The sequence below is a fragment of the Arachis hypogaea genome, chromosome 11 (genome assembly GCF_003086295.3).
Source record: "Arachis hypogaea cultivar Tifrunner chromosome 11, arahy.Tifrunner.gnm2.J5K5, whole genome shotgun sequence".
Lineage (NCBI taxonomy): Eukaryota > Viridiplantae > Streptophyta > Magnoliopsida > Fabales > Fabaceae > Arachis > Arachis hypogaea.
The window spans coordinates 44,382,118-44,403,563 of NC_092046.1; the positions used below are offsets into that span (position 1 = coordinate 44,382,118).

The window sequence follows — 21,446 nt, forward strand, 5'->3', positions numbered from 1 at the left end:
TCCAAGGCCAGTGAAATGATGAACTTCTGGGTGACGGATTTCCGGTTTGGGCCTCTTGGATTTTCATAGCCGGGGAGAACTTCTTCTTGACTTGGTGTAATGTCAGTCTCGTGTCCGCCTCCCGATGTTGGCCCTTCAATGGAGTTTTTAAATTGATTGTGGAGTGAATTCGATGTTCAGCCATGATTCTTGGCAAAGTAAGATTTTTCCACAGACGGCGCCAAATGTTTGTACTAGAAGTGAGTGTACGAACTAATGAGGTGAGAAGGTCGGAAATCCTGACTTCAGCATGTACAGAACCAAACCGGGTGAACAACCTACAAAACATTCTTCGATACTAAAGTCAGTAGTGCTTTTTGGTGATATGGAACAAGTGTCTTTACCTACTGGGTATCCTTCCTTTATATCTATTCTATGGAGCTGCCATTTTTTCAGCCTCTAATGCTTTTATCTTGCGTTACTATTGTTAGGATTTGACGGTTTTGACTTTAGTAATACAACCATTATGACGATTTCAACATTATCTCATAACGTCCAATTTTTATTTAATTATTAGTCTGTTATGATCTTATTTGGCCAAAATATTTATATACATAAATTTATAACTAGTTTTAAGAAATCAAATAACTCATCAAACTAAACGAAACAATAATATATAGCAATTAATTAATTTCGATTCAGTAGGGAGAAGGAAACAAACAAGAAGATATTAACCGGAGGCAAGTGATGTGATTGAATTAAGTTGCCATCATTTATTTATTCTCTACCAATTCATATCTGATGACTGATATGGACTATGACCGCCTATCCCATTATCTTCAAAAGCTTTGAAAAGATAATGTTAATGTTTGTCGAGTCTCATTACGTGCTAAGCTTTTATTTATTTATTTATTTATTTATTTATTATTATTATTATTATTGATTTGTCCGTGTAGGGGTGGCCGAGCTATAGCAATTCCGAGTAATGTATCGTTGAGGAGAGAGAGTTATACATCGGCCTGAATTAAACACCGCGGCGGGAATACCTGCAAAAGATACTTCGACACTCAAGTCAATAAGGAGGTTTAATGAATATGTTAAGCTAATATAAAACTGAAAGCAGAACTTGATCCTTAGCCGAGGTTGTATACTCGGCTTTATAGATGATGTTTTGCCCGTTGTGCGAATAGGTCCGAGATTCTGGGTCAGTTATTGAGTCTGTTTAAGGTGATCAAGTTGTGTTGACCACGTCTCTTTTTTCAAATTACCGGGCCCGACTTTATTGTTTTAGTCTGAGCTTTTTGGTGGCCGAGGTATAGGTTACATATCATAGCCCCCAAGCTTTCCTTGGTTTGGATAGAACAAAGGCGAGCTTTTAGTGGTCATATCGTATACTGTAACATCCCTTCCAGCAAAATACCTTGCTTAAGTCAGGGTATTTCTACTAGAAAGAACATTACGTAACCTTTTCTAGTATTAACTACTTAATTATCGAGCCTTTGTATCGATATCGCGATTCAGTTTTAAGAAAAATGCCAGAAAATTTTGTTTTTATTCATTAAAGACATGTATCGAGGATAAACATTGCAAATAATAATAACAATCACATAAGTATTATTAATAGTAATTCTTATACATAAGAAGTCATATAAACCCAAGTACAATACCTATCCCTCTGTTAAAATAAAATATCAAGGGATAATGGCAAGGGGACTCTATGAAAGCAATTAAAACCATAAAGAAAGCCTACTAATCGCTCGCAGCTTCAAATTGCGTCTTCAAACCTGTGTCACTGAAAGGGTGGAAAATTTGGGGGTGAGAACCAAACTACATGTTCTCAGTAGAGGTCGAGAATGCCGTGAAAGTAAAGAATAAAGCGCAAATAGTTAATTTCATTTAGAGACATTGAAAAGAAAACTACTTTCATTCGCAGTACTCATCGCTCGCCTTATATAAACTTCTTTTGAAAACCAATGGCTCAACATTCAAAAATCTAAAACCTTCTTTAGAAGCATCAATTAATTATCCAAAATCCTAAACCCATATTTTCCTTTATATACGTCTTAAAAGTTTTCCTAGACTGTATGAATGACTAATTTGTTCCAAGCATAGGTTCATTAAGTCTATGCTGAACTAGCTTAATCTTTCACACTTTACTAAACCTCAAACACAAACCAATCACGGCCTTAGGCCCAAGCAATTCAATCAACACCCAATTCACTACAACCCAGCCAATCAGATACAAACACAAGTAAAGAGATTCAAACACAATCAAGAGCAATTACATCAAGTATAGCAATTAGCAGTTAAACAAAATTATTCACATAGGCAAACCAATTACAATATACACACCCAAACAATGTCACATAGATGCATATGATGAATGTCTAGTCCTAGTACATGCCATGAGCTCATGTGTCGGTTGGGTGCCTGCAATCCCGACATTTATCCGGTCACGAGTAATCCCGATTTTCCGAATACGATTTTCCGTTCCTAAATAAATGCGCATATGATAATAGCCGCTCATTTGAGACAGCCTCTGCTTACTGCAGGAAAATATATATATATATATACTCTGCTCTGCTCTGGGGAAGCGGAAAATGGCTGTAGGTAACTTAGTTTCCCTACAGAGGCTCTGGGTTGCATTAAGCAACTAATATATATTAAATATAGCTCTGGGTTGCATCAAGCAATATATATATATATATATATATATATATATATATATATATATATATATATATATCTCTTTACTCTGCTCTGGTTTCTCTTTTCTCTGCATCTCTTTACTCTACTCTAGTTGTTCTGTTCTCTATATCTCTTTACTTTTCTCTGAATACTCTTTCATATGTATCTATATTACTCTTTTTCTCTTTATCTCTTTACTCTTTTGTAATTGTAAATATGCAAGCGGGACAAAATCCACGTCCTTGCTAACAACTTTATAAACTAAATATATTTTCTCAAAAGAATCAGTAAAGTTATTATCGTTAAACAAGTCTCAAGTATTCATTTTGATTAAGTCCTTTTACTTTTATAAAAATTTCGACATAATCTCCTTTAAAAATAGGACTTAGCCACCCTTACGGGTTCCATCTTTCTCAACATTTCATCCGCCTCTTTCAGCAGTTTCCACAACAATATATATTCTAAAAAAAAACATTTGATAATAGTATAGAAAATCTATTTCTTAAATTCCATATCCAAAATAATTACCAACACAACTTGGCAGCCTGATTTCCATTTTATTTTTTAAAAATATCAAATGAATTCGGAATCACGCAAACTTTATATCCATACGACCGTCTCGGATTAAGCTTTCTATTAAACTAAAAATCATAATTTTTTGCTGACTCTAGGTTCAGGAATATAAGCAAAACCGTGACTATTCTGCAGTGTTTTAAAACCAGAAGACAGCAGCAGCATACAACATTCGAAATTTCATATAAAATCCAAATTAAATCCAACTACCTTCAAAATTAATATGGTTAAACATAACTTATCCAAATTTCTTTCTAAATTGGTTCCAGGGTCATACCATTTTTAATGAAGAAGTAACATAGCTTCGAAGTTAGGTAATTCTCTGCAGAATTCTGTTTTACAAATCATTGAACACAACCTCTTCCAAGTCCCATAACTCACTTATTAAAACATGGAAAACCCTGAAATTTAAATCACATATGCTCAACATACTTAATTTTCACCTCCAATTAGTTTCATCTCAATATCTATCCAGGATCAAAAGTTATAAACTCTCAAAATTACTAATTTAAGAAAACAGAATCTGACTTTTTCTGCATAATGCATCATCTTTCAAAAATTCATATCTTTAAAACTACAAGTTCAATTGTTCTGAAATTTTACGGTATTAAAATAATAGGAATAAAGTTTTATTTAAAATTAGTTCCATTTCAAAATTCAAACTGAAAAATTTACAATAGAAGAAACAAGTTGCTGCTGTGTTAAACGTTCTGCAGAAAAACCAGATTTGACATCCATAATTCAAAAATTTACCATAAATCATAAACTTAATGAAAAAGTCTCAAATTCACCAGTACAACTCCCTATATTCCCAAGCTTAATCCAGACTTAGTCCCACGCAAATCCATTCATCATAGAATTAGTTATAGATTTTCAAAGTTTCTAATTTCATTTAAGATAGTGCAGAAAATCAGATTCACGATTTAACCTTGAAAAATCATAACTAATGTTCCAGTTAATACGAAACCTTCAAAATTGAATCTCAACAATCACACTTAATATAATTTACTTAACATTTAAATTCTCATCATTTCAGTCACTATAGAGCCACTGATTCACTTTCAAAGTTGCCGTTTAATTTCAAGAGAACCTGATTTTCAGTAAACCATTTTGTATTCAAAATCCAACCCTTCAATACCCCTCAAAACCAATTCCAAATCAACCACCAACCAAGTTCATTAACATTACAATATACCAAATAACAACTTAGCGACCACAAATCCAACATTACCCATTAAAATTCAGAAATTCTCAACAATTAGTCATCAAACAATTCTCAATCCACATAATCAATCAATATCACTAATCAACAATTCCAAATCACAATCTCAACCATTCCAATCACAATTTCAGCCACAATTCAATATTCACATAATCAATCAATTACTCACAGCTATTAAATCTATTTGCAGTTACTCAATAAACCTTGTAGGCATTCTTAAATTAAAATTGTTTTAAACCCCCTACCTCAATTAGTCGAAACCGTCGAATTTAAATGTGGCGATCCCCTTCTTTTTCCAGTTTACAATAGCTAGTTCGGCCGGAACAGTATCAGTAACCTCAGTTCTTCTGGGGAAGCAACAACAATGACATCGGTGGTTCCGGATAAGGACAGCAATACCGAACAAAGACAGTAATGATTGGCAGCTAAGGAAGATAAAGAAAACGAGGCATGTTATAGTCAAGGCAATAGCAAACCAAATAATGGCAACAGAACACAACTCAATGCTACCAGGGAAAAGCAGAATAGAACAGCAACGGCAGAGTAACCTACGATGAACATGAAGCATGGAGGCGATGGAAACAATGGCGGCGGACCTTCGGTGGCGGCGACGCGGTGATAACAGAGATCAGACACGACAGAGCGGGTGGCACAGGCAGCCTCTTCTTTCTCCCCTGCGAGCTTCCTTCCTCACGCATCTCTTCTCCCTCGCGACAGTAATGACATCGCAACAGCAGCAGTGTGACAGGCTCGGTGGAGGCACAACGATGGTGACGCGAAAGTGCAGCTTCGACAGTGATGAAGGCGCGACAGAGACACAGCGGCGCTACCCTTCGCGCACAAGCTCTCCTCGTGTTTGTCCTCTCTCTCGCGAGCGTTCAGCTCCTCAACGGCTTCAAATCTGACGGCGATGTGACCTTGCTTCAGCGGCGGTGATGGCAAGGCGAGTTAGCAATGGCTGCACGGTGATGGGCATGAATAACGGCGCAGGCGAGGTGCTGCGGCGGCGAGCTGGACGGCGCAGAGTGCAGCTCCCTCTTCTCTGATTCCAAGCTCTCTATTCTCCCTTTCCATTTCTTTGTTTCTTTCTTTTGTTTGGGTGTTGGTGTTTTGGAAGAAAGGTGGGGTGGGGCTGCGTTCTGAGGCTGGGGAAAAGGGAAAAATTATGATTAGGGTTTCTGATTTCCAATTTGGAATTTAGGGTTAGAAATTAGGATTTTATAAAAGTATAAGGATAGATATGAATAGATATTTTGATAAAATTAAAGGGTAAAATCAAATATACTTTCTTAAAATATTTATCAACATATTACTAAGTTAAATTAATTATTTTTAATTTAAATTATAAAATAAGCATATTAATCACATTTGTATTAAATATAGTTTAAACTCAATATTAATTATTTAAATTAAATGATATAATTTTTTTTTTATTATTTTTTTATCACCGAAACTTTAATTTCAATTTACAAAATATCTAATTATAATAAAATTACTTAAACTTAAAGTATTTATAAAAAATCAATTTAATCATCCCTAATAAATTAATCTCTAAAGCTCAAACTAATAAAATAAACCATAATTTAATCATAATACAATTTTTTTAAATTAAATTATATAACACTTCCATTACTGAATTCTAATTTGAAATTATATAAAATAACCAATTATAAAAATTTACACAAAAATATTAATTAACTTAACTCCAAATATTAATAAAACTAATTTAATTACTCTTAATTGATTGATTTATAAAATAAGATATCAAATTAATAAAATAAATCGTAACTTTTTTAAAATAAAAGTTACTTAAATTAAATTGTACAATTCTTTCTTATTTTTCAATTACTAAAATTATACAAAATATTCTATTATAATAAAATTACTTAAAAATATTAATTGATTCAAAATAAAACTATCTTCGAATCTATTTAATTATTTCTAATAAAATAATTTCTAAAATTACAAAATTTAAACTTAACAAGATAAAATCACAATTTATTTATATTTAGATTTTCAAAAATGCGGGATGTTACATATACCTCGGCCATGAATTTGTTGTTGTGTCTATACCTTGTAGCCCCCAAACTCGGCTTGGTTCTGTGCAAAGATTTGAAACATTTTCTGCATTTAATTCCTGCCTTGTTCTTTGCGCCTTAAATGACTAATTAATTTGATATGTGTTGCGTGCTTCTAGGTTCCCCTGACCGTGTGATTGAGAGAAGTGTGAACGTGGTTTTCTTCAATGGTTAAGATTAAAAAACGTTTCATATGTAACTGCTTAGCCATTTGTTGTAATAACTGTGCCTGCAACCTTTGTTTTTTTTTGTTGAATAATTTTGCTTTCCTGAAAACTTTGTGTGTCTGGTCACAGAATGTCTAAAAAAAGTGAGTGTTAATTTTTTATCTCTTTTGTTACTCCCTACTTTTTTTTGTTTCTTCTGGTTGATGGAGAAAGAAAAGGTTGTGGTTGATGCGAATGATCCTTGTAGTTGGGTTAACCCAAGGGTTAGAAGTTATGTTTCTCAGTTTAATGATGATGAGTCTGTTAAACTTCTTGGCTCGGGTCTCTGGGTTAGGGAGGGAAGTGGTATTAATATAGAGATATTACCTTGTGGGAAGGGTGACCATGTTTGTGGCCGCTTGTCTGATTGGTCTTTCTTCTATATGTATAGTTGTTTGTTTACTGATTTGGGTGTTAGACTTCCTTTTACCGAGTTTGAGTGTGGTGTGTTGTATTGGTTGAACTGTGCTCCTACCCAACTTCATCCGAATTCATGGGTTTTGTGAGGGATTTTCAAGTTTTAATGGAGTTGCTAGGGCAGCCTCCTTCTCTTAGGCTCTTCTTTTCTCTCTTTCAAGCTAAGGGGGTTGGACGCAGGTTATGGGTTAATTTGAGTAGTCATCCCCGTCGTGCAATTTTCGGCTTGTATAAGTCGTCCTTCAAAGATTTCAAAACCATGTTTGTTAAGGTCAGGAGTGTTCTACAAGAGTTTCTTTTTTATCTAAATGAACATCTTGTGGAAAGGTTTCCCTTATTTTGGTGTCCCAAACCCTACCAGGTGTTAGATGTAGATGATAGGTTGCATGATGATAACATTGTCATGGAATTTCTTTTTGAGGCATTGGGCTCAAAGGGATTATTATCAATCGCTGAATTGTTGAAGTGAGACACTGATAGGCATGCTGTATTGGATTATATAGGTAATCCGATTTTCCTATGTTATTGCTTACATTTGTCTTGGTTTTGATTTTGTGTTGTATTTTTTACGTAGCCGAGAAAGCCCCCACGACCACTACTGCTGGGTTGAAGTCTTTCTTCAATCAGTAAAGAAAGAATGAGATGGAGGGTTCAACGACCAATGCGGAGAAGGTAGTAGGAGCTGCTGTGGCACAACCTGTGCAAAAGCCGAAACGAAAAAGGGGCCAGGTAAAGGAAAAAATTGATGAGGGTTTTGAGGGTAAATGGGACTCTTCCTTGAACCTTGAGATGGTCGAGTCTGCTTACGAGTCCCAGAAGAGGCTTCATAGGTATGTTGAGGATGAACATGCTAGGTCATTGTGGGGGCAGCTCTTCCCCTTCGCGACTTTGGCTGATGAGCTCTGTCGGTTTCCTGATGATGTGAGGATGATAAATAAGGTTGGCCGCGCTGGAACAAACCGATTTCTTCAGGTTGGTATAATTGCTTTTGAGTTTTTGGTTTTGATTCTGGTTCCTCTTCTGATGTTGCTATTTGTTTAGGTGATTGGTGCCCAAATTGTGGCTATTAGGAGGGCTCAAGAGCTTGCTTTTGACAAGGAGCAAAAAAAAAGCTCAGGACATTGCCGAGCTTTCTTCGGCCATACAGAAGAAGGAGAACTATTAACGAGCTCTCTTCCTCTTTGAGGCAGAAAGAATCAGAGTTTGCCGAGGAGAAACGTCTTCAGCTGTCCTCTGCTGAACAAGCAAAGAATGTAAAAGTTAAAAATGAATGATTGGAGTTTAGAATCAAAGAAGCCTTTGTGCAAGGTTTTGATCGGGCTATATCCCAGGTTAGGGTGTTGTTCCCTGAATCTGATGTGTCAAAACTTGATGCGACTAAGGTTGTTGTGAATAATCATCTTATGGACGATGAGGCTGCGGTGGAAAATGAGAGCGAAGAATCAAGCATTGGCGACAAAGTGGAGTAGATCGTTTGTGTTTATGTTTTGTTTTGTAAACTTGTGTATGGCCTTTTGCCAAGGATATTTGCTTGACCGTTTTGCTTTTTGGATATTTCCTTGACTGTTTTGCTTTTTGGATATTTCCGAGTATGATGCTCGGGATTATGTTTGTTGATCTCCGAGTATGAAGCTCTGTTTATTTTGACTAGTAGTATTTGGATGTTTGTTTTTGAAATATAAGATATGTTAGTTACCAGAATTATGATAACTTAGATATTTAGATTGATGGAAATAGTAACGATTGTTGTACAATGACTTGTGGTGTTCGGCCTCGTTAAAACCCACCTCGAGTAAAACCCATGTTTTTTGGGAAAAAACCTTCGAAGCGGAAAAAAGAGTACCATCATCTGCTGATTACAGTAGATGCTATGATTGGTATTTCCTTAGGGAGGACACATTCCATGTTCCTGGAATTGGATCTCCCTTAAGTGTTTCTAGCTTGTAAGCCCCCTTGCCGAGGTTTTTGATTACTCGGAATGGCCCTTCCCAATTTGATGCTAACTTCTCATGTGCTGGAGGTTTCCGCGATTCCTCTGTTCACCGCAGTACGAGGTCTCCTTCATTGAAAGTTCTTCAAAGGACTTTTTTATTGTGTCTTTCTTCTATAAATTTTTTCATCGCTCGTTGTCTTATTGCTGAAGTATCTCTTTCTTCCTCTACAAGGTCTAGTTCGGCCATTCTAGCTTGTAGGTTATTTTGTTGGTTGTATAGCTCGGTCCTTAATGTGGGGATGCCGACTTCTACTGGGATTAGTGCTTCTACTTCATATACTAGTTTGAAAGGAGTTTCTCCTGTAACAAACTGGATTGTTGTATTGTAACTCCACAGGATTTCCGAAATAAGGTCGGCCCACTCGCCTTTTGCATCGCGAGCTTTTTCCTTAAACCCTGCAAGATTACTCTGTTAGCGGACTCAACCTGTCCATTAGTTTGTGAATGTTCAACCGAGCTGAAATGGTGTTTAATGTTGAAATTTGTTAGGAAAGAAGCGAGTTTATGATCTGTAAATTGTCTCCCATTATCAGAGACTATTTCTCTAGGGATGCCATACCTACATATGATATTTTTTTACAGGAAAGATCTCACCTTGTTTGCTGTTATGTGTGCTAGTGGCTGTGCTTCTATCCACTTAGAGAAGTAGTTTATTGATACTAAAAGAAATTTTACCTGTCCTGGTGATGAGCGGATATTTTAAAAGCTTTTTGACATCATTTTCATATAGTTTTTAGTAGTTTTTATTTAGTTTTTATTAAGTTTTTATAGGTTTTAGTGTTAAATTCACGTTTTTGGATTCTACTATGAGTTTTTGTATTTTTAGGTAATTTCAGGTATTTTCTGGCTGAAATTGAGGAGTTGGGGCAGAAGTTTGATTTAGAGACAGAGAAAACACTGCAAATGCTATCCAGATCTGACCTGCCTGCATTCGGAAGAGCTTTTCTGGAGTTACAGAAGTCCAAATGGAGCGTTCTCAATGGCTATGGAAAGCTGACTTCCAGAGCTTTCCAAAACTGGCATCCAACGCCAGCTTCCTACCCTTTTCTGGTGTCCAGCCCCCAAAGAGCAGAGCTCAGCGTCCAAAGGCCTAGAGATGACTCCCTAGCTGGCATTCCACATACAGAAGACCTCATAGCATGTGGATCTCATCAAGCTCAGCCCAAACACTTACCAACTGGGCCCTAGAAGTAGATTTTAGTACTAAAAAGACTGTTGCATCCTTACTAGTCATTAGTTTAGTATTTAAGTGATTATGTTTATGTAATTCGGACCTTTCATCAGAACTTTTACTTCACTTTTCTCATTATACACGTTTATTACTGTATTTTACCTTAGTATGAGTTTCTAAACCTCCTAGGTTGAGGGGAGGAGCCCTGCTGAGTCCTATGAATTAATAAAAGTACTATTTCTTCTTCTTCGATCCGTATTTGATCTATCTCTAAGATGTATATCCGATCTTCATCGTGATGAACAGGATGATCTGACAAATTATCTCTGTTATTCACACTAAGATGAACATGCCTGAAAAACACCCATGTCTATTTGGATTCGTGTGAGTACCTGGAAGAAAAGTACGAGCCAACAGCTATGTTTATACATCTCTCAGACGGTTAATCCACAATTTTAATGGGGACTTCTCGAGACACCAGTTCAGCCGATCTCCGGGGAGATTAAGGTCTCCGTGGTATAGGCTAGATCCAAGGAAGCAGCATTCTCTGATCCGAAAGATTCGACCTTATCTGTGGCATTTTGAATAGGATCGCCAAGAGGATGACTTACTAGAGCTTTACCCTACAGCAGATTGAATGACCAAGGGCCCTGGCGTTCATTCTGTAACAGAGGAGATCAATGACCATGGGCAATAACTTTGATCACTTACAGCCTGCCATAGAAGAAGATCATTCACAAGCAAAGAAGATAATAGTACCAGAGTTACTTCCGAAAGACAAAGAAACTCCAACTCTCAACTCTATTCCCATTATTGCTTTCCAAGTAGAATAACAAGTACTTATACAAAATTCTAAACATAATCACATCTACAACCTTCTGATTCCACCTGACTAAGACGTGCAAGACAACCATAAGCTTGCTTCAAGCCACAATCCTCGTGGGATCGACCCTGACTCGCTCAGGTATTACTTGAGTGACCCAGTGCACTTGCTGGTACTGCTACTGTTGTATGAAATAGTGTGGGTTTTGCGTACACGCACACCAAGTTTTTGGCGCCATTGCCGAGGATTGTTGAGTTTGGACAAACTGTCGGATTGTCTTACTCCATAGATCAGGTAATTTTTATTTTCGTTAAGTCCTTGATTTTGATTTTCTTCTTCTTCCTAATTTTTGAAAATTCTAAAAATCTTTTCAAAATATTTTTAGTTTCTTTGTTCAATTTTTGTTCTTGGTTTGAGTCTTTGAATCTTTTAATTTTTTATTTTATTTTATTTTATTTTCTAAAATTTTCGAAAATTCATTAAAAGCTTTTTCAAAAATATTTTTGTTTTCTTTGTTTAATCCTTGCATTTTTTTAATGTGTCTATGTTCTTGGTAATTTCATGTTCTTTGGGTCTTTCTTTCTAAAAATTTTCAAAAATAATTTTTCTTTGGTTTAATCTTGTGTCAAGTATTTAAGTTTGGTGTTTTCTTTTTATTTTTCTTGCAATTTTCAAAAATTTTATTTTGGTTTTCAAAAAGATTTTTAAGTTTGCTGTTCTTTTTATGTTCCTGTGTCCTTTGAGTCTTCTTCTTTGCATTCTTGTTAACATTCAAAGTTTTCTTGAGTCTTGTATGTATTTTTATCTTAAAATTTTTAAGTTTGGTATCCCCTTATATTTTCCTCCAAATTTTCGAAAATTTGGGTGCACTAGATCTAAAAATTTTAAGTCTTGTGTCTTTTTTTGTATTTTTCTCTTTCATCATAAAATTCAAAAATAAAAATATCTTTTCTAACTAATTTTCACCTTAATTTTCGAAATTTTTCAAAAAAAATTCAGATTTTGATTTTAAAATTTTATCTTATCATATCTTAGTTGTCAAGTTTTCCAAAATCAAATCTTTTCAAAAATACAAAAATCTTATCTTTTTCATATCTTTTTCACAAGTTTTCAAAAATCAAAATTTTCAAAATTCAAAAATCATATCTTTTTCAAAACTTATCATATCTTTTTTAAAATTTAAAAATCTTATCTTATCTTTTTCAAATTTCAAATTTTCAAAATCATATCTTTTTCAAAATCAAATTTCAAAATCTTATCTTTTTAAAATCAATTTCAAATCTTTTTAATTTCATATCTTATCTTTCTCTAATTTCAATTTTAAAATTCAAGTCTTTTCTTATCTTATCTTTTATTTTTATTTTTATCTTTTCTTATTTAATATCTTATCTTCTCTCTCATCTTTTTCAAGACCACCTAATTAACTCACTTCTCTCTCAACTTTCGAAAATCTCTTCTTCTTTTCCTTCCTCTATTTTTGAAAATTTAACAATTAAAATTCAAATCTTTTTAAATTAATTTAACTTAATTTTCACAAAAATTAATTAATTAATTAATTAAAAAATAAAAATATTTTAATTCTTATTCACCCCTTTTACTTCTATCTTTTCTTCTACTCATTCTATTTTCTTCCTTCTTCATCTTCTACCTTTCTTAATCATGAACGCAAGTGGGAATGAAGAGTTCAAGAGAACTCTGGGATATTATACAACTCCCACTGCTGACTTCTATGGAAGAAGTATCATCATACCTCAAATTAAAGCTAGTAGCTTTGAATTAAACCCTCTACTTATTACTCTGTTGCAGCAGAACTGCTAGTATTCTGGACTTCCTCAGGAAGAACCTACAGAATTCCTTGCAGATTTCTTAAGAATTGCTAACACAGTACACGGAGAGGGAGTAGACCAAGAGGTCTACAGGTTACTGCTTTTTTCTTTTACTTTAAAGGATCAAGCAAAAAGGTGGTTGGATAACCAGTCTAAAGATAGTTTAAAAACTTGGAAACAGTTAGTTGACAAGTTTTTAAATCATTACTTTTCCCCTAGAAAGATGACTCAGTTGAGACTGGACATCCAAGGATTCAAATAAGGAGATAGTAAGTCTCTTTATGATGCCTAGGGAAGGTATAAGAGGATGCTAAAGAAATGTCCTACTGAAATATTTTCAGAATGGGTTCAGTTAGACATCTTCTACTATGGGCTTTCAGACATGGCTAGAATAGCCTTGGACCACTCTGCTGGTGGTTCTATACACATGAAAAAGACCATAGGAGAGGCTCAAGAGCTTATTGAGACAGTTGCCACTAATAAGTAACTGTACTAATCTCCTGAGACCTCTACAAAAGGAGAGGTTAAGGTAGTAGCTGCTGAATCTAACCCTCTAGAGCAGGATGGCCCATTGACTCAGCAACTACACACCCTTGCCCAGCAAATACTGAAACTACAAGAGGCTCTGTGAGAAACTCAGGCTTCTAATAGGAATATAGAAGCCCAGTTGAGTCAAATAAGGCATCAGTTAACTAAGCAGATAACAGATGAATGTCAGGCTGTCCAACTGAGGAGTGGAAAAACCTTAAACACCCAACCTCAGTATAATAAAAATGAAAAGCCCATAGAGGATAACCCTACTGGCGTTGAACGCCAAGAAAAGGGAGAGAATAGGCGTCCAAATGCTCAAGGGGACAACAGCATGGGCGTTCAATGCCCATGCAAGGGAGGTCAATTGTTCATTGATGACAACCCTTCTAAGCAAGCTAGTAACCCCTCTTCCAACTCACATGGCATTCGGCCTCCTTCAACCAAGGTTGATGAGTACAAGGCTAAAATGCCATTTCCTCAGAAACTCTGTCAAGAGAAAAGGATAAACAGTTTGCCCGCTTTGCGGAGTATCTCAAAACATTAGAGATAAAGATCCCTTTCGTAGAAGCTCTTGAACAGATACCTTCTTATGTAAAGTTTATGAAGGACATTCTAAGTCATAAGAAGGATTGAAAAGAGACACAAATAGTCCTCCTCATTGAGGAATGCAGTGCAATCATTCATAGCAGTTTGCCAGAGAAGCTTAAAGATCTTGGAAGCTTTATGATACCATGCACTCTAGGTGATGCTTGTACAAGGATAGCTCTATGTGACCTTGGAGCAACCATCAACCTACTACCAACTTCACTAATATAGAAGCTCTGCTTGACTAATGAAGTCAAACCAACCCGCATGTGCCTTCAACTTGCTGATGGGCCTATTAAGATACTGATAAACCACTATTTTATGGTTTATCTTATGCTCAATTGAGTAGATTTTATCAATCTTTCATACACTTATCCATACAAAATGCATGGTTTTACATTTTCCTTCCTGGTTCTGTGCTTTGATTGAAAACATGTTTCCTGAGCCTTTAAATTACTATGTTTAATCATCTCTTATTACCATTCGATGCCTTGATATGTGTGTTAAGTGATTTCAGGATTTATAGGGCAGGAATGACTTGGAGGATGGAAAGTAAGCATGCAAAAATGGAAGGAATACAAGAAGTTGAAGAAATTACTAAGCTGTCCAGCCTGACCTCTTTGCACTCAAACGGTCATAACTTGAGCTAAAAAGGTCCAAATGATGCGGTTCCAGTTGCGTTGGAAAGCTAACGTCCGGGGCTTTGATTTGATATATAATTTTCCATAGTGCCCGTACATCTAGAAGACACGAACGCGTGCTCCGCGCGGACGCGTCGCAGTGACGAAAATCAACGTGGCAGATTTCACCCCCAGCGATTTCTGGGCTGTTTCTGGCCCAGTTTTTGGCCCAGAAAACACAGATTAGAGGCTATAAAGTGGGAGAATCCATTCATTCATCAAGGAAGCTTTAATATTCATAATTTTAGGATTAGATGTAGTTTTAGAGAGAGAGGTTCTCTCCTCTCTCTTAGGATTAGGATTTAAGATTTCTATTATGTTTAGGCTACTTCTTTTCAATTTCAGGTTCAATGTTCCTTTTATTTATTTTTCCAATTTAATTTATGAATCCTCATGTTAGATTTGATTTCTTTATTTAATATAATTTGAGGTATTTCAGATTTAAGATTTCTTTCTTATATTTATGTTACTGTTGCTTCCCATCTGAAGGCATTTTTATTCAAGTAGATTTTCTCCCTTTTTGCTTTGGTTAAGTAATTGGAGACACTTGAGTTATCAAACTCCTTGTGATTGATGATTGTTATCTTTGCTAATTAATTTGAATTCCAATAACTCTAGTCTTTTCTTAGGAAATGACTAGGATCTGAGGAATTAAATTGATTCATCCACTTAACTTACCTTCATAGTTAGAGGTTAATAAGGTGGGAGCAAAATCTAATTCTCATCACAATTGATAAGGATAACTAGGATAGGACATCAAATTCTTACACCTTGCCAAGAGATTTTATTATTATTAATTTATTTTTCTTGCCATTTAAATTACTTATTCCTTATTTTAAAAACCCAAAAATATACAATTTCATAACCAATAATAAATCATACTTCTCTGCAATTCCTTAAGAGACGACCCGAAATTTAAGTACTTCGGTTATAAATTTTATTGGGTTTTGTTACTTGTGACAACCAAAACTTTTGTAAGAAAGAAATTCTTGTCGGTCTAGAAGCTATACTTACAACGGGAATTTAATTGTGAAAATTCTAGATCACGCGAGAGTTTTGTTCTTCAGATACCATCAGGAGTAATAGAGGACATGATTGTCAAGGTTGGAACTTTTGCCTTTCCCACTGACTTTGTGGTATTGGACATAGAGGGGGCACAAAGTGTATCTCTCATCCTAGGAAGACCTTTTCTAGTCACAGGACGAACCTTCATTGATGTTGAAAAAGGGAAAGTAACCCTAAGAGTCAATGAGGAGAAGTTCGTACTGAATGCTGTGAAGGCTATGCAGCATCCAGACATTCCTGAGGAATTCCTGAGCATTGACTTCATTGATTCCCTGGTGGAAGAAGTCAATATGGCCGAAATCTCCAAGGATAGACTTGATGATATCCTCAATGATACTCAGCCTAATTCAGAGGAACTTCTAGAAACCTCTGAGGAAAAGGAGAAGCCTCCTAAACTTGAGCTTAAGCCATTAATCCCCTTCTTGAAATATGCATTTCTAAGAGAGGGAGAGACCTATCTTGTGATCATAAGCTCTACACTAGAGCCACAGGAAGAAGAAGCACTAATCCAAGTGCTTTAAACACATAGGACCGCCCTTGGGTGGACTATAAGTGACCTTAAGGGTATTAGCCCTGCCCGATGCATGCATAAAATCCTGCTGGAGGATAATGCCAAATCAGTGGTACAATTACAGAGGCGATTGAATCCAGCCATGAAGGAAGTAACACAGAAGGAAGTCACTAAACTCTATGAGGCTGGGATTATTTATCCCATTTCTGACAGCCCATGGGTGAGCCCTGTCCAGGTTATTCCTAAGAAGGGAAGAATGACAGTGGTTCACAATGAAAAAATGAACTGATCCTGAAAAGGACAGTTACATGGTGGCGTATGTGCATTGATTACAAAAAACTCAATGACGCCACTAGGAAAGATCACTTTCCTTTACCCTTCATTGACCAAATGCTAGAAAGACTAGCAGATCATGCTTTTTATTATTTCCTAGATGGATATTCTGGGTACAATCAAATAGCAGTAGATCCACAAGATCCAGAGAAGACGGCATTCACATGTCCTTCGGGCGTATTCGCCTATAGACGAATGCCATTTGGCTTATGTAATGCACCTGGAACCTTTCAGAGATGTATGTTATCCATCTTCTCTGACATAGTAGAGAAGTTCTTTGAAGTATTCATGGATGACTTCTCTGTTTATGGAGACTCATTTGACTCCTGTCTTGATCATCTGACCCTAGTCCTAAAAAGATGCCAAGAAACAAACCTAGTTCTAAACTAGGAGAAATGCCACTTCATGGTGACTGAAGGCATTATTCTTGGGCATCGAATCTCAAACAAAGGGATAGAAATGGATCAAGCTAAGGTGGAAGTGATCGAACGCTTGCCTCCACCTACTAGTGTTAAGTCTATCAAAAGCTTCCTAGGACATGCGAGATTCTACAAGCGGTTCATAAAAGATTTTTCTAAAATCCCCCAAACACTTATGCAATCTCTTGGCCACTGATGTTCCATTCGTCTTTGACCAAGAATGCCTGCATGCCTTTGAAACTCTAAAGGCCAAGCTTGTCAGTGCTCCTATCATCTCTGCATCCAACTGGGACTTGCCATTTGAGCTAAGTGTGATGCAAGTGATCATGCAATTGGCGCAGTCCTAGGTCAGAGACATGACAAGCTTTTGCATGTCATTTACTATGCTAGTCGTGTACTAAATAATGCATAGAAAAACTATACTACTACAGAAAAGGAGCTACTTGTAGTGGTCTATGCCATTGACAAGTTTAGATCCTACAAGGTCATTATTTATACTGACCATGCTACTCTAAAGTATCTACTCATTAAGCAGGATTCTAAACCCAGACTTATAAGATGGGTATTACTCCTGCAAGAGTTTGATATAGAAATTAGAGACAGAAAAGAGACAGAAAATCAAGTGGCTGATCACTTGTCCCGGATTGAGCCAGTAACAGGGACTTCTTCTCCCTCCACTGATATATCTGAATCCTTTCCAAATGAGCAACTCTATGCCATCCAGACAGTACCTTGATTTGCAGACATTGCAAACTACAAGGCTATACGGTTCATTTCCAAAGAGTTTACTAAGCAGCAAGCCCGGAAACTCATGCAAGATGCAAAATATTACCTATGGGATGAGCCATATCTCTTTAAAAGATGCTCGGATGGAATAATTCGACGCTGTGTGTCTGAAGAAGAGGCACAGAGAATTCTATGGCATTGCCATAGCTCTGACTATGGAGGACACTTTGGAAGTGAGCGGACAGCCACTAAGGTACTCCAAAGTGGCTTTTACTGGCCGACTCTCTTCAAGGACTCTAGAGAGTGAGTCCGTAACTATGATAGTTGCCAGAGGGCTGGCAACCTTACTTATGGTCACAGAATACCTCAACAAGGAATCTTACATCTTGAGTTGTTTGACTATGGGGCATAGATTTCATGGGACCATTTCCGCCCTCATACTCAAACACCTACATCCTTGTGGCAGTAGATTACGTGTCTAAATGGGTTGAAGCAATAAAAACACCCACTAATGACACTAAAGTAGTAATGAAGTTCCTCCAAAAGAATATTTTCAGCAGGTTTGGTGTCCTCAGGACACTAATCAGTGATGGAGGAACTCATTTCTGCAACAGACAGCTGGATTCTGTCTTAAGCCAATACGGAGTTCACCATAAAATAGTAACACCGTATCATCCCCAAACTAATGGGCAAGCTAAAGTCTCAAATAGAGAACTAAAGTGAATCCTTGAGAGAACAGTAAGTGCCTCTAGAAAGGATTGGGCTATAAAGCTTGATGATGCTCTGTGGGCATACAGAACAGCTTTCAAAACCCCATTGGAACATCACCATATCAGTTAGTATATAAGAAGTCCTGTCATTTGCCAGTGGAACTAGAACACAAAGCCTATTGGGCTACTAGATTCCTCAACCTTGATGCTAAAGCAATAGGTGAGAAACGGCTGCTCCAACTGAATGAGTTGGATGAATTCTAGTTAGATGCATTTGAAAATGTAAAAAATCTATAAGGAAAAGGCAAAGAGGTGGCATGACAGGAAGTTAGCTACCAGAGTCTTTGAACCAGGACAGAAGGTCCTGCTTTTCAACTCAAGACTCAAATTGTTCCCTGGGAAACTCAAATCCCGTTGGACAGGACTATTTGTGATTACTAAGGTATCACCTTACGGACATATAGAACTTCAAGGTAAAGAAACCAGGTTCACTGTCAATGGACAGAGGGTTAAGCATTACCTTGAAGGAGATATAGAGCCAAGAGGCTCAACACTGCTACTAAGTTAAGTATAGTGAAGTCCAGCTAAAGACATTAAAGAAGCGCTTGTTGGGAAGCAACCCAACTTTACTCAACCATTTATTTTCTTTTTGTTTTTCCTTTCAGTTGTTAGAGTCATGATCATATGCATCAGCCAAGAGACAAAATTCACAGCAGTGAAAACAGAACACTCTGAAAAGAGTGTTAAAGTTGAACGCCAATGAGGAAGCCCTCCTGGGCATTCAACGCCCCGAGAGAGGAGCATTGCTGGCGTTGAACGCCAGCCAGGGAGTAGCCCCTGGGCGTTCAAACGCCAGTGCATAGAAGCAAGGAATCTAGAATTCCCCAGTCTCTCAGGACCAAGAGGTTCCACAGAAGCTCCACCCACCCCACCTTCTTCCCCAGTCTCTAGAAAAGCTGAGTCACAATCTGAAAAGGTTCACCCAGTTAAAGTGTCTGTGGTATGAATGTATTCAGTGGTAATACTTGAAAATAAAGTGTTTAGGGTCACGGCCAAGACTCTGAAAGTTGTGTTCAAGAATCAAAATAAACTTAACCAGGAAAGTCAATAATATCATCTGGACTCTAATTTCCTAAAGATGCCAATATCTTTGAGTTTCAATAGATAGTGAGATGCCAAAACTATTCAAAAGCAAAAAGCTACTAAGTCCCGCTCATATAATCTTTAACAAAGCTTTATTTGAAACTTAGAAATTTATTGTATCTTAATTTTCTTTTTATCCTACTGTATTTTTAGTTGCTTGGAGACAAGCAACAGTTTAATTTGCTGTTGTGATGAGCGGATATTTTATACGCTTTTTGACATCATTTTCATATAGTTTTTATTTAGTTTTTATTAAGTTTTTGTAGGTTTTAGTGTTAAATTCATATTTTTAGATTCTACTATGACTTTTTGTATTTTTGGGCAATTTCAGGTATTTTCTGGCTAAAATTGAGGAGCTGGAGCAGAAGTCTGATTCAGAGACAGAGAAAGTACTGCAGATGCTGTCCAGATCTAACCTGCCTATATTCGGAAGAGCTTTTCTGGAGCTACAAAAGTCTAAATGGATCGGCCTCAATGGCTATGGAAAGCTGACTTCTAGAGCTTTCCAACAATGTATAATAGTCTATATGTTGTTTCAGATTAGAGGGCCCAAAACTGGCGTCCAATGCCAGCTTCTTGTCCTTTTTCTGGTGTCCAGCGCTCAAAGAGCAGAGCCCAGCATCCAAAGGCACAGAGATGAATCCCTAGCTGGCATTCCACATCCAGAAGATCTCATAGCACATGGATCTCATCAAGCTCAGCCCAAACACTTACCAAGTGGGCCCTAGAAGTGGATTTTAGTACTAAAAAGACTGTTGCATCCTTACTAGTCATTAGTTTAGTATTTAAGGGATTATGTTTATGTAATTCGGACCTTCCATCAGAACTTTTACTTCACTTTTCTCATTATACACGTTTATCATTGTATTTTACCTCAGTATGAGTTTCTAAACCTCCTTGGTTGAGGGGAGGGACCCTGCTGAGTCCTATGAATTAATAAAAGTACTATTTCTTCTTCTTTGATCTGTGTTTGATCTATCTCTAAGATGTATATCTGATCTTCATCGTGATGAACAGGATAATCTGACAAATTATCTCTGTTCATCACACTAAGATGAATGTGCCTGACAAACACCCGTGTCTATTTGGGTTCCTGTAAGTACCTGGAAGAAAAGTACGAGCCAACAGCTATGTTTATACATCTCTCAGACGGTTAATCCACGATTTCAATGGGGACTTCTCGAGACACCAGTTCAGCCGATCTCTGAGGAGATTAAGGTCTTTGTGGTATAGGCTAGATCCAAGGAAGCAGCGTTCTCTGATCCAAAAGATTCGATCTTGTCTGTGGCGTTTTGAGTAGGATCGCCAAGAGGATGACTTGCTAAAGCTTCACCCTCCATTGGATTGAATGACCAAGGGCCCTGGCGTTCATTCTGTAGCAGAGGAGATCAATGACCATGAACAATGGCTTTGATCACTTACAGCCTGCCATAAAAGAAGATCATTCACAAGCAAAGAAGATAATAGTACCAGAGTTACTTCAGAAAGACAAAGCAACTCCAACTCTCAACTCTATTCCCATTATTGCTTTCCAAGTAGAATAACAAGTACTTATACAAAATTCTAAACATAATCACATCTACAACCTCCTGATTCCGCCTGACTAAGACTTGCAAGACAACTGTAAGCTTTCTTCAAGCCACAATCCTTGTGGGATTGACCCTGACTCGCTCAGGTATTACTTGGACGACCCAGTGCACTTGTTGGTACTGCTGCTGTTGTATGAAATAGTGTGGGTTTTGCGTACACGCGCACCACCTGGCACTT

The 21,446-nt window shown here is 36.9% G+C and overlaps 1 long non-coding RNA gene across 1 annotated transcript; it reads right to left on the reverse strand.

Moving 5' to 3' along the window:
* Positions 1-1,570: 1,570 nt before the first annotated feature.
* Positions 1,571-5,661, reverse strand: LOC112720775 (uncharacterized). Its single transcript, XR_003162365.3, has 3 exons — positions 5,015-5,661; positions 4,708-4,887; positions 1,571-1,771 (listed from the first exon to the last, which is right to left on the reverse strand). It is a non-coding gene; the product is annotated as an uncharacterized lncRNA (long non-coding RNA).
* Positions 5,662-21,446: the final 15,785 nt, after the last annotated feature.